At 35.6% G+C, this 13,377-nt stretch overlaps 1 protein-coding gene across 12 annotated transcripts in view; it reads right to left on the bottom strand.

Annotated features, from left to right (window-relative positions):
• ZBTB44 (zinc finger and BTB domain containing 44) overlaps window positions 1-13,377 on the bottom strand; it is a 71,646-nt gene that overhangs the window by 41,943 nt on the left and 16,326 nt on the right. Inside the window, exon 1 of one of the 12 annotated variants that reach the window (XM_073807975.1) lies at window positions 5,601-5,624. The exons of the other annotated variants lie outside the window; for them this stretch is intronic. The gene's annotated coding sequence lies outside the window, so the exon portion shown is untranslated. Of the gene's footprint in view, window positions 1-5,600; window positions 5,625-13,377 lie in introns of those variants that run through there. 12 annotated transcript variants of the gene reach the window in all.

Genomic DNA, 13,377 nt, shown 5'->3' with positions numbered 1-13,377 from the left:
TCTTTATTTATTTATTTTTTGGCCATGCCATGTGGCATGTGGGATCTTAGTTCCCCAACCAGGGATCCAACCCATGCCCCCGCAGTGGAAGTGTGGAGTCCTAACTACTGGACCACCAGGGAATTCCCAAGCTATTCTATACATTACTGAAAGTGGTGTATTGAAGTCTCCATCTATTAATGCTGAATTGTCTATCTCTCCATTTCTGTCCATTTTTGTTTCATGTATTTTGGTACTCTGTTGATAAGTGCATTAATTTTTATAATTGTTGTATCTTCCTGATGAAGTGACACTATTATCATTATAAAATGTCCCTAGTAACATTTTTTGTTAAAGTCTATTTTGTCTGCTATTAGTACAACCACTCTGGTTTTCTTGTAGTTGCTGTTTGCATGGTAAATCTTTTTTCTATTCTCTTTCAATCTGTGTCTATCTTTGGATCTAAAATGTGTCTCGGACTTCCCTGATGGCACAGTGGTTAAGAATCCACCTGCCAATGCAGGGGACACGGGTTTGAGCCCTGGTCCAGGAAGACCCTACATGCCGTGGAGCAACTAAGCCCGTGCGCCACAACTACTGAGACTGTGGTCTAGAGCCCGTGAGCCACAACTACTGAGCCCGAATGCCACAACTACTGAAGCCCATGCACCTAGAGCCCATGCTCTGCGACAAAAGAAGCCACCACAATGAGAAGCCCGTGCACCGCAACAAAGAGTAGCCCCCACTCGCTGCAACTAGAGAAAGACCATGTGCAGCAATGAAGACCCAACGCAGCCAAAAACAAATTAATTACTTTTAAAAAAATGTGTCTCCTGTAGACAGCATGTAGCTAGATCTTTTTTTTTTGGTAGCCCAATTTGAGAATCTCTGCCTTTTGACTGTTTAATCCTGTCACATTTAATGTTATTATTGATATAGCTGGACTTATGCCTTTCATTCTAATTTGCTTCTGTATGTCTCATGTCTTTTTTGTTCCTTTATTCTTCCTGTAGTGAATTCTTTTGGATTCAATGAGTATTTTCTAATATAGCACTGTAATTTCCTTAATGACTTTTCTATTTTTTTGAGTTACATTCTCAGTGACTGCTCAAGAGTTTACCATATAAGTCTCAACTTATCAGAATCAGCTGTTGATTTCTACTAGCTTAATATCAGTGACACAAAGAAACATTACTCCTTCCTCCCTTTTCCTAGTACTATTATTATATATATTATATATATATATTAATGTTACAAACACAACATTGTTATGATCATTACTTTACCATCTGTAGTCACTTGTGTAGCCCAATAGTTTTGTTCCCTCCATTTTTGAGCTATTATTGACAAATACATTACATTCATTACACTTCTATATGTTATAGGCCCAATATTATATTACGTACCTATTTTATAACTTGCGTTTTAAATCAGTTATGAGAAGAAAGAAAAATATCCATTTCTACTATTTTTAATAATTATATATTTACCTATACCAGTGCTCTTCTGTTTGTGTGTGCATTTGAATTACTATCTAGGGTCATTCGCTTTCAGCCTTAAGAACTTCTTTCAGTATAGATTCTTATAGGGTGGTCTGCTAGCAAGAAAATCATTTTTTGTTTAAAATATTTTGCTTTCACTTTAGAAAGACAGTACAGGATTCTTGGTTGACAGTTTTTTTCTTTGAGCACTTTGAATATGTTATCACACTGCTTTCTGGCCTCCCCTATTTCTGATAGGCAGTCAGCTATTAATCTTACTTGGGGGGTTCCATTGTAAGTAACGAGTTATGTTTCTCTTGCTGCTTTCAAAATTTTCTCCTTGTCTTTGATTTTCAGCATTTTTACTATGATAGGTCTGTTTGGAGATTTCTTTGCATTTTTCTTCCTTGGGAGTTCATAGAGCTTCTGGATATGTAGGTTACTGTTCTTCAAAAAATTTGAGACGTTTCCTGTCATTATTTCTTCAAATATTTTTTCTTCTCTTTTCTCTCTCCTCTCCTTCTGGTAATCCAATTACACATATGTTGGTGTGCTGGATGGTGTCCCACATTTTTCTGAGACTGTTCATTTTTCTTCATCTTTTTTCCTCTCTGTTCTTTGGTTTGAATAATCTCTATTGTGCTACGTTCAAGTCTGCTAAATCTTTCTTTACCAGGTCAAACCTACTAATGAGTCCCTTTAGTGAATTTTTTATTTCTGTCATTGTGTTTTTCAATTCCAGAATTTCTATCGTTCTTTCCAATAATTCCTATTTACTATCAATAGTCCCTGTTTTATGTGAAATTGTCATTACACCATCCTTTACTTCTTTAATCACGCTTTCCTTTAGTTCCTTTAGTTTCCTTTAGTGAATATATTTACAATGGTTACTTTGAAATCTTTTTCTGTTAAATCTGATAACTGGTCTCTCTCTCACAGGCAGCTTTTGTGTTGCCTGCTTTTTTTTCTGGTATATGTAGCCAATATTTTATAACTATAAATGGAGTAAAACCTTTAAAAATTGTGAATCACTATTGTGTATACCTGAAACAATATAATACTGTACATCAACTATACCTCAATAAAAAAATTTTTAAAAAGCCTTCTACAACTATTAAGTCACAGGACACGAGGTAAACATGAAGTCAAGTGTATTTTTATACAATAGCAATGAACAACAGGAAATCTAAATTTAATTTAAAAAATTTTAAACCCTCAATATCATTACAGTAATCCCAGAAAAGAAAACTTAAATATAAAATTAAAAAATCATGTACAGAACCTATATGCTGAAAAGTATAAAACATGGATAAAAGAAATTAAGGAGGACCTAGGTAAATAGAGAAACATTATTTTCATGAATTGGAAAAGAATATAATAAAAATGTCATTCCTTCTCAAATTGTTCTACAAATTTAACATGATTACAATTACAGCAGGATTTTTTTTGGTAGGTATAGACGAGTTGATTCTAAAATTTATATACAAAGCAAAAAGAACTAGAACGGACAAAACAATTTTGAAAGAGAAAAATGAAGTTAAAGTTATCAAAGTAAGTTAAACACTTACTATAAAGCTACCGTAATCCAGATAGAGTAGTATTAGCAAAAGGACAGACACAGAGACCAATGGAACAGAAGAGAATCCAAAAATATATCCACACAAACATGGCTGATTTTTGACAAAGGAGCAAAAGCAATTCAATGGAGTAAAGAAAGTCATTTCAGTAAATGTTATTGCAACAACTGAAATTCCATATATGAAAAGAAAACCTTGACTGAAACCTCATCCTTCACCCACAAGTTAACTCAAAATGGGTCACAGATCTATATGTAAAGCTAAAACTATACAACATCTTTAAAAAAAGATAGGAGAAAACCTTCGTGACCAGAGGTTAGGCAAAGAGTTCTTAGATATTAAACCAAAATCACAATGGAAAGCAAAAAGATGATAAACTGGACTTCAAAATTAAAAACTTTTGTGAAAACACTATTATTAAAAGAGGATGAAAAGACAAGCTCCAGCTTGGAAGAAATTATTTGCAAATCACACATCTGTCAAAGAACTTTTATCCGAAATACGTAAAGAGCCTTACAACTCAATGGTAAGAAAACAACCCCATGAAAAAATGGGCAAGAGAGAGTTTTGATTCTGGGCCAAGATGAATATAACACTTTTTTCTATTCCTTCCACTTAGTACAGTTAAGCACTATGTACATTATGTATAAAATAAACATGAGACAACTTTGAAAGAGAAATAGTAGACCCGCAAGGAATGACACTGGTGAGTCCTCTGAGTTTTGTATTTACCTATTATATCCTGGACTGGGTGAAAGGAGCCAGAAGGCCAACAAATGCCAGAAGGTGTAGACAAAAAAAAAAGTTCCAAGAAAAGCCAGCTCTTTATAGCCAAAGAACAAGGCAAGAGGAAGCCTAGGAAGAAAGAAAATGTTTAAGACAATAATTGCTCTACTCAGTCGAACGTCACAGAAAAAACTCTTACTTCAACCACGTCAACACAGGCCAAGAGAGGAGCTGAGATGTTTCCCTTTCCACAAGCGTAACAAGGTGCCTCTGCCCCCTGTTGATATGTGTCAGAGAAGGCCAAGGCGGGTACGGACTTCCATCCCTGCCCAGTGATAAAGAGGATCCTCATCAGTCAGTGGAGGCCACAGGGGAGCGTAAACAAAGTGTTCCTCCTTTTTCACCAGGGTAGTTCAACACAAGCCTAGTGGGGAACTCAAACTTCCAACTCTGACCAGCAGTAACTAGGCACTACTTTCTCCACCATGTATTTTTTCACCTCTACCTAGTAGTAATGAGGCAGAGCCCCCCCTTCTCTTGCTGGAGTTGTGTCTGAGGAGGCCTGCTAAAACTGAAGATTTAAGTAAGATCCAGAGCCTCAACATAAATCCAAAAATGTCCAGGATACAACAGAAAATCATTCATCATACAAGGAACCAAGAAAAACGTCAATTTTAATAAGAAAAGTCTATGGATGCCAACACTAAAATGATACAAATGTTCTAACTGCTTGACAAGGATTTTAAAGTAGCCATCATAAAAATGCTTTAAGGAATAATTATGAACATGCCAGTAACAAATGAAAAAATAGAAAATGTCAGTAAAAGAATAAAAGATAAAATACAATAACTGCAATGAGATACCACTTCACACCCACTAGGATGTTGTTATCTGCCAAAAAGACAGACAATGACAAATGTTGCTGAGAAACAGAAAACTTCATACACTGCTGCTAGGAATACAAAATGGCACAGCCACTTGGAAAACAGTCTTGGAAGTTCCTTAAAAGGTTATACAGAGTCATCATATGTTCTAACAACTCTACCCACCCAAAAGAATTGAAGAGATGTCCACATAGAAACCTATACTGCATAGCAAAATATTCACGGTACTCAAAAAGTAAAAACAACCCAAATATCCATCATTGATGAACGGACAAATAAAATGTGGTACATTTATACAATGGAGTACTATTTGGTAACAAAAAAGAAATGAAGTACTGATACATGCTACAACATGGATAAAATTTGAAAACATTATGCCAAGTGAAAAAGCCAGTTACAAAGGACCACATATTGTATGATTCCTTTTATATGAAATGTTCTGAACAGGAAAATCTAGAGGGACAGAAAGTAAATTAGTGGTTGCCTAGGGTTGGGGAGTGGGGAAATTTGGGGGTAACAGCTAAGGGGTTCAGGGATTTTTTAGGTAATGGAAAATGGTCTAAAATTGATTGCAGTGATTGATGCACAAATCAATGAATATACTAAAAGCCACTGAACTGTACACTTTAAATGGGTGAATATGTAGGGTATGGTATACTAATTTTAAAGCTGTTACAAAAAATTCAAGAGATAGTTCAACAAAAGAATGAAGAGGACAGGGGAAAGAGTCAGTAAACTTGATGATAGAACATTAGAAATTACTCAGTTTGAACAACAGAGAGAAAAGATAATGAATTGCGCCTAAGGGACCTACGGAACTATAAAAAAGATATAATATGGATATCTTCCGAGTTCTGACAGGAAAGGAAAGAGAGGCAGGGGCTGAAAAAAATAATGGCTGAAAACTTCCCAAATTTGGCAAAAACTCTGAGATTTAAGAAGCTCAAACACACCTGCACAGGATAAATTCAGAGAAGTCCATGCTCAGACACATCATAAGCAAACTGTTGGAAACAGAAAGACAAAGGAAAAAATCTTAAAAGCAGCAAGAGGGGAATGACTCCCTACTTATAAGGGGAAAACAATTCAAATAATGGAATCTTTCTCATCAGAAACCATGAGGCCAGAAGGAAGTGGCACAGCACTTTTTAAGTACTCAAAGAAAAGAACTGCCAACCAAGAATGCTATAGCCAACAAAAATCATCCTTCAGGAATAAAGAGGAAATCAAGACATTCTTATATGACTGAAAACTAGAGAATCAGATGCCAGCAGGTCCACCCAAAAAGAGTAAGTTCAGACAGCTCTTGAAATGAAAGAACAATGAAAAATATCAAATTACAGTAACCCTTTGAACTGTGCAGGTCCACTCATAATGTGGATTTTTTTTTTCAATAGTGAATACTACAGTACTACATGATCTCCGGTTAGCTGAATCAAGGTTCGCTGAATCCAAGGATGCAGAACCTTGAATACGGAGGAACCCTCAGATTTGAAGGGCTGACTATAAGTTATACACAGATTATCCACTGTGCAGAGGGTCAGCTTGGTGCCCCAATCCCTGCCGTGTTCAAGGGTCAACTGTATAGGCTATATAGTCTTTCCTTCTCCTCTGACTTTTCTAAATTGTTTCACATAATTGAAGCAAAAACTATAACAATGATGTGATTCTCAAAGCATGTACAGGAAATATTTAAGGCAATTATAAACAGGGGAGTGTAACTTCAAAAAGAGGTAAGCCTTCTATACTTCACTCAGACTGGTAAAATACTGACAACAGTAGGCTGTGATAAGTTATTTATGTATATGTAATACCTAGAGCAAATTCAAAATAATACATACAAAGACATGCATTCAAAACACTAAGGATAAATCAAAATGGATTCTCAGAAAGGTACAAGTAACCCACAGGAAGGCAGGAAAATAACAGAAACAAAGAAGAGAGGGAACAAACAAAAACAAAAAAATGGCAGACTTAAGCCTCAACATATCAATAATTTCCTTGAATGTATGTAATCCAAATAAAACCAACTAAAAGACACAGACTGGTAGAATGCATATTTTCAAACTATGAGCCAACTACATGCTATCTGTAAGAAACTCACTTCAAATATAATGATATAGGTAGGCTGAAAGTAAAAAGATGAAGAAAATATACAATTACACTGTTCAATGAAGGAGCTACTAGAGATATGTGGTTATTTTGATTTAAATAAATTAAAATAAATTAAATTGAAAATTCAGCTCCTCAGTCTTACTAGCCATACTTCAAGTAATATATCAAAAAGCAGTTTTACTGTATTGGTAATGTGCCCATATCACTTTATTAAAAAAAAGTTTTCCAAAACTCTATTATAAATGAAAACACCTATATTATCTAATAGGTTATTTAATTAACAGCAGTTAATAAAGGTTTTTTTATTGTGGCAAAATAAATAACATAAAATTTACCATTTTAACCATTTTTAAGGGTACAGTCCAGTTGCTTTCAGGACATTCACACTGTTGTACAACCATCTTCACTATGTCTGCATCTTTTTCATCATCCCATAACAAAACTCAGTGCTCATCAAACAATAACTCCTCATTCTTCACCCTCTACCAGACCCTGGTAACCAACCTTCTATTTCTACCTCTATGAATGTGACTACCCTAGGTACATCATATAAATGGAATCATCCAATATTTGTCCTTTTGTAACTGGCTTATTTCATTTAGCATAATGTCTCATCCATTCTGTAGCATGTATCAGAATTTCCTTCCTTTTTAAAGACTGTATAATATCCCGCTGTATGTATATTTTGTTTATATATTCATCTGTTGATAAAAATTTGGATTGTTTCCACAGTTTTTTAATCCTCTACTTAACTAATGAAAGCAAGATTTATTCACAAATTCAAAGAATCTCCAGGTAGAGATCAATCTTGGAGGTCATCTAGTTCCACAGCCTTCGAATACTTAAAAATCATTTGATAGAAGTTACCACAATCATAAAGTTCTGTATCATCTTAAGTAAGAGTGGCTACCACTTTAAACTGTTCACATTTTCCAAGTTGGCAGTTACCACCAGTATTTTAATTTTATTTATTTAGCCATATCACACATGAAAGAGGATGGTCACATATATGATACACCTCCATGGGCAAAAATTCAGGTTTTAAAAAAAACTGTGTTAAATAGTTTCTCCAAAGAAGATATACAGATTGCCAACAAACACATGAAAGGATGCTCAACATCACTAATCATTAGAAAAATGCAAATCAAAACTACAATGAGGTATCACCTCACACCGGTCAGAATGGCCATCATCAAAAAATGTACAAACAGGGCTTCCCTGGTGGTGCAGTGGTTGAGAATCTGCCTGCCAATGCAGGGGACACAGGTTCGAGCCCTGGTCTGGGAAGATCCCACATGCTGCGGAGCAACTAGGCCCATGAGCCACAACTACTGAGCCTGCGCATCTGGAGCCTGTGCTCCGCAACAAGAGAGGCCACCGCAACAGTGAGAGGCCCGCCCGCACACTGCGATGAAGAGTGGCCCCCGCTCGCCGCAACTAGAGAAAGCTCTTGTACAGAAACGAAGACCCAACACACCCAAAAATATATAAAATTTAAAAAAAAATCTACAAACAATAAATGCTGGAGACGGTGTGGAGAAAAGGGAACCCCCCTGCACTGTTGGTGGGAATATAAACTGATACAGCCACTATGGAGAACAGTATGGAGGTTCCTTAAAAACTAAAAACAGAACTACCATATGACCCAGCAATCCCACTACTGGGCATATACCCTGAGAAAACTATAATTCAAAAACAGTCATGGACCACGATGTTCACTGCAGGTCTGTTTACAATAGCCAGGACATGGAAGCCACCTAAGTGTCCATCGACAGATGAATGGATAAAGAAGATGTGGCACATATGTACAATGGAATATTACTCAGCCATAAAAAGAAACGAAATTGAGTTATTTGTAGTGAGGTGGATGGACCTAGAGACTGTCATACAGAGTGAAGTAAGTCAGAAAGAGAAAAACAAATACCGTATGCTAACGCATATATATGGAATCTAAAAAAAAAAAAATCTGAAGAACCTAGGGGCAGGACAGGAATAAAGACGCAGATGTAGAGAATGGACTTGAGGACACGGGGAGGGGGAAGGGTAAACTGGGACGAAGTGAGAGAGTGGCATGGACACACATACACTACCAAATGTAAAATAGATAGCTAGTGGGAAGCAACTGCATAGCACAGGGAGGTCAGCTCGGTGCTTTGTGTCCACCTAGAGGGGTGGGATAGGGAGGGTGGGAGGGAGACGCAAGAGGGAGGAGACGTGGGGATATGTGTATATGTATGGCTGATTCACTTTGTTATTCAGCAGAAACTAACACACCATTGTAAAGTAATTATACTCCAATAAAGATGTTAAAAAAAACTGTGTTAAACATATATGAGATAAAATTTGCCATTCTAACCATTTTTAAGTGTACAGTTCAGTGGCATTAAGTACATTCACACTGTTGTGCAGACAGCAGCATCACCTACTTCTAAAACTTCTTCATTGACAAGGCCAGATTTTGACAACCCTCAAAAGAACTGCAGAGAACAAAAGCAAACAGCATCAGACTTTACTTTGGCATGGTATTCCCAAAAGGATTTTACAAAGTGTGTAAGAAATAAGTTCATCATTTAAATAAATCAAAAAATTTCATTTTTATATAAAGAAAATAAATTAATATGTTCAACTTCACTTTTAAAAATTGAGTTTGACAATGAGAAGGAATCTTGATTTTTTTTTCTGATTCTCTACTCCACAGACAATATTAAAAAGCAAGATTAAAATCATTCTTGCTTATAGGCAATATGGAAGTGCAACTCACACTTTGCTTACTCATCCTTTTCATTAAAAATTTATTCATGGATAAAAGTTAATTGTAATAATCACACTTAAATAATTCATAATTGCCACAACTATTAATGGTACTGTACATTAGTAATGGTTCTTCACAATAGCTCTTAGCTTTAACTCACAACTGATAAAGAGACAGCAACCACAAAACCTCTGGTAATATCTGGTCCGTTGAGGACCCTGACTCAAATTGGTCAAGAACAGGACTTCCTACAGCAACTCTGGAAATCACCAACCTTTGGAGATACAGACAACTATTGAAAAACATAGCACTTTGATATAGTCAATACTATGTTAAGTGTCTCCAGAGGAAACATATGTCAGACTGTGAAGTATGTCTCTGGAACTGATAGTTTTCATTCTCTTATAATATAAGAGAATGTTTCATGGCTTGAACATTATCTTAGAGCTTAAAGAGATAAAGGATGGAGGAATAGGTTGAACAGATGCAATTTTTTCCCCCCTCAACTGGGAAAAAACCCTCAGAAAATAGAATGAAGGAACTTGAATTTTAAAGCCGAAAGGTGTATTAGTAGATTATGTGTTTAAAAGTTTAGTTCACCAAACATTACCAAGTGCTAGATACTATGCTAAAAAGCCTAGAAACGTTAACCAGTCATAACTTAATGGAAGATGGGACTGGAGCTCAGATTACTTGATTCTTGGAGTCTACTGCTTTGTACAAAAATCACAGTTAAAAACAGGACCTGGAGCCAGTATTCCTAAATTACAAGTACTCTTTCCACTGATTTGATAATAGTATAAGAATAATTGTTTCCATATAGGAAACAATTGGAAACAGCTTGGGATGGGAAAAGGTTATGACTCATTCAAGTAAATACCTTTCTAAATTTTCAAACCAATGATTTAGTTAGGCAAATTCTCTAACAAAATGTTTGAAATAAAGAAAAAAATTTTAAAAGCTGAGTTTTAGTTGTAGTCTTTGCTGTAAAACAACCTAAAGAGGAAAAGGTGAGTAAAAATACCAAACATTAGCCTATTGTAATTATCTGAATGTCCCAGAAAAATACATGCTTATAGTTACAACTCTTCAATCTATATAGAAATCTTCAATAAAGGCTTTAAAAAACCTATTAATTTGAATTTTCTTAGAAACTTACTACCTCAAATCTCCCCAATGAGCAATATATATCTTACATCATAACTCCTTAATTCCTATTAAGGTTTTAAATTCTAGATATGCCATAGATAGATACTCTTAGTATCCACACCCCTTTGAACTATAGAAAATTGCTATAAGGATAAATACATTGAGTCTTTTGACACAGTACAATGCATTAATTAAAAGAATTAAAGTCTTTTCATATTGCCCAAATCCAGCAACAGATTTCTCCACCTCATGTATAACTAAGCATTATTTATTTCACTATACTCAATTATTAATTCATATATTAATGGTGCCTAGAGACAGCTTATATAGTAGGAAGAGCAATTGCTTTTTAGTTCAGACAAACCTGGATCTTTGTTGCTGTTGTTGTTTTATAACCTGTTTATTATTCAAGCATAGTTAATTTACAATATTTTGTTAGTCTCAAGGATACAGCATAGTGATTAAGGTTTTTCTGCAGACTACATTCCATTGTAGGTTCTTACAAGATATTGGGTATAACTCCCTGTGCCACATAGTAAATCCTTGTTGCTTATCTGTTTTATGTATAGTAGTCTGTATCTGTTAATCTCATACTTCTAATCTGTTCTTCCACCTCTCCCCTTTGGTAACCAGAAGTTTGTTTTCTATGTCTGTGAGTCTGTTTCTGTTTTTCTGGGGGTTTTTTTGGCTGCGCCATGCTGCTTGCAGGATCTTAGTTCCCTGACCACCAGGGATAGAACCCATGCCCGCTGCAGTGGAAGTTCCAAGTCCTAACCACTGGACAGCCAGGGAACTCCTGTTTTTTTTTTTTTTAATTAAAAAAAATTTTTATAGTTTTAAAGGTCATTTTCCATTTACAGTTATCACAAAATATTGGCTATATTCCCCATGGTGTATAATACATCCTTGAGCCTATCTTACACCCAAGAGTTTGTACCTCTCACTCCCCCACCCCTATATTGCCCCCCCCAACTGGTAACCACTAATTTGTTCTCTATATCTGTGAGTCTGCTTCTTTTGTGTTATATTCATTAGTTTGTTGTATTTTTTTTTAAGATTCCACATATAAGCAATATCATACAGTATTTATCTTTCTCTACAAACCTGGATCTTAATCATGACTATATCATTGAACTGACTGGATGCCCTTACACAAGTTAAATGTGGCAGGGGTTTAAATGAGGTTAAATGAGTACATGGGAAGCACCCAGTGCCTAGCACATAGTATACCCACAAGAATGTGATACAGCACTGAGTACTAGATGAAGTATCCTTATTGATAGGTCTGACTCTCTCACCTTTGGCTGAATTAATCTCAAATCTCTAACCCCAGCATCCTTCCTGAACTCCAATTCTGGACCTCTTATGATGAGCAAGAGTGCTAGATAAATCCATCTGAATGTGTTTGCCATCCTTCAAATTCACTGTCTGAAACTGAACTCAAATTCTTTCTCCTCAACTGATACTCCACAACAAGACTTCTAACTATTAATGATAGATGCTTTCAATTATCCAGTCACCCAGAGCTTAAAATCTAGTACTCATTTTTGATTCACCATCTCCTGTCAAAACTTGGAAGTCTTCCCTTAGCTAATCTCCCTTCATAGGCAAATTCAGAAAAATTACAGATACTCCCCAACTTATAAATGTTTGTTGATAATTCAAAGTCATTCTCCAGAGCAAGAGTGTTAACTATACCCACTACCAAGAAACAATAATAATGGTTTTGCATGGTCATTTAAATCTTTGCTCTAGTCTTCATTAGTTTATCTCTCTGTGCTTAGTTTTGAGGTAGTTATGAATACTATTAAATCCATCATGGTCAATAAACACAAAAACCGTTAAACTGAATAAAGAGAAGTATGTGATTATGGTGGAAACAAAACGCAGAGTTAAACATTTTAATAAACAGTGAGAAAGGATGCTGCCCCCCACCCCGTGAATGGAATAAATCACTGAGCAGTATGAATGATTCTGAAGTACGCACAACAAATCCTGCAATACGTAAAGATGCCATATCTATGAGATAATTGATAATCATCAGCTAGGGAGACAAGGAAAACTAGTAAAATGGAAAAACTTGTGAGTATGTGTTTAGAGTAGCATCAACACTAGATGGCAAGATTTCGAACTCTTTAGTCTCAAGGACGCCTTTACACTCTTAAAATTTACTGAGAATTCCAAAGAACTTTTGTTTATGTGAACTATATTTACTAATATTACCACATTATACATTGAAACTTAGAAATGCAAAAACTTCATTCATTAAAAATAATAAGCCCATTACATGTTAGCACAACATATTTTTCAAAAACCTACACTTTCTCAGAACAAAAGAGAAGCAAGAGTGGCATGGATTTTTGCAAATCTCTTCAAGTCTGGTTTATTATTATTATATCAGTGGAATCCTCCTATCTGCATCTGCATTCAGTCTGTTGTAATATCCCACTTCAAGTAGCCTCTTGAAAACTCCACTGTACACCATGAGAATAAGAATGAAAATGACAAACAATATTTTAATACTATTATGAAATTGTTTTGACCTCGTGTACCCTCTGAAAGCTTCTGGGGATCTCAGGAGAGTTCCCACACCACAGTAACCGCTGCCTTAACATTTAATGTTAAATCAGGAGATGGTTAGATATCTGTAGACAAGAACTTAGAAAAGGCTCAGCAAGGTGAATAGACTGCTGTTCAAACATCTGAGCCAAGCC

This window comes from Tursiops truncatus, chromosome 8, assembly GCF_011762595.2.
Source record: "Tursiops truncatus isolate mTurTru1 chromosome 8, mTurTru1.mat.Y, whole genome shotgun sequence".
NCBI classification, from domain to species: Eukaryota; Metazoa; Chordata; class Mammalia; order Artiodactyla; family Delphinidae; genus Tursiops; species Tursiops truncatus.
This window is presented reverse-complemented; position numbering and strand designations above follow the sequence as displayed.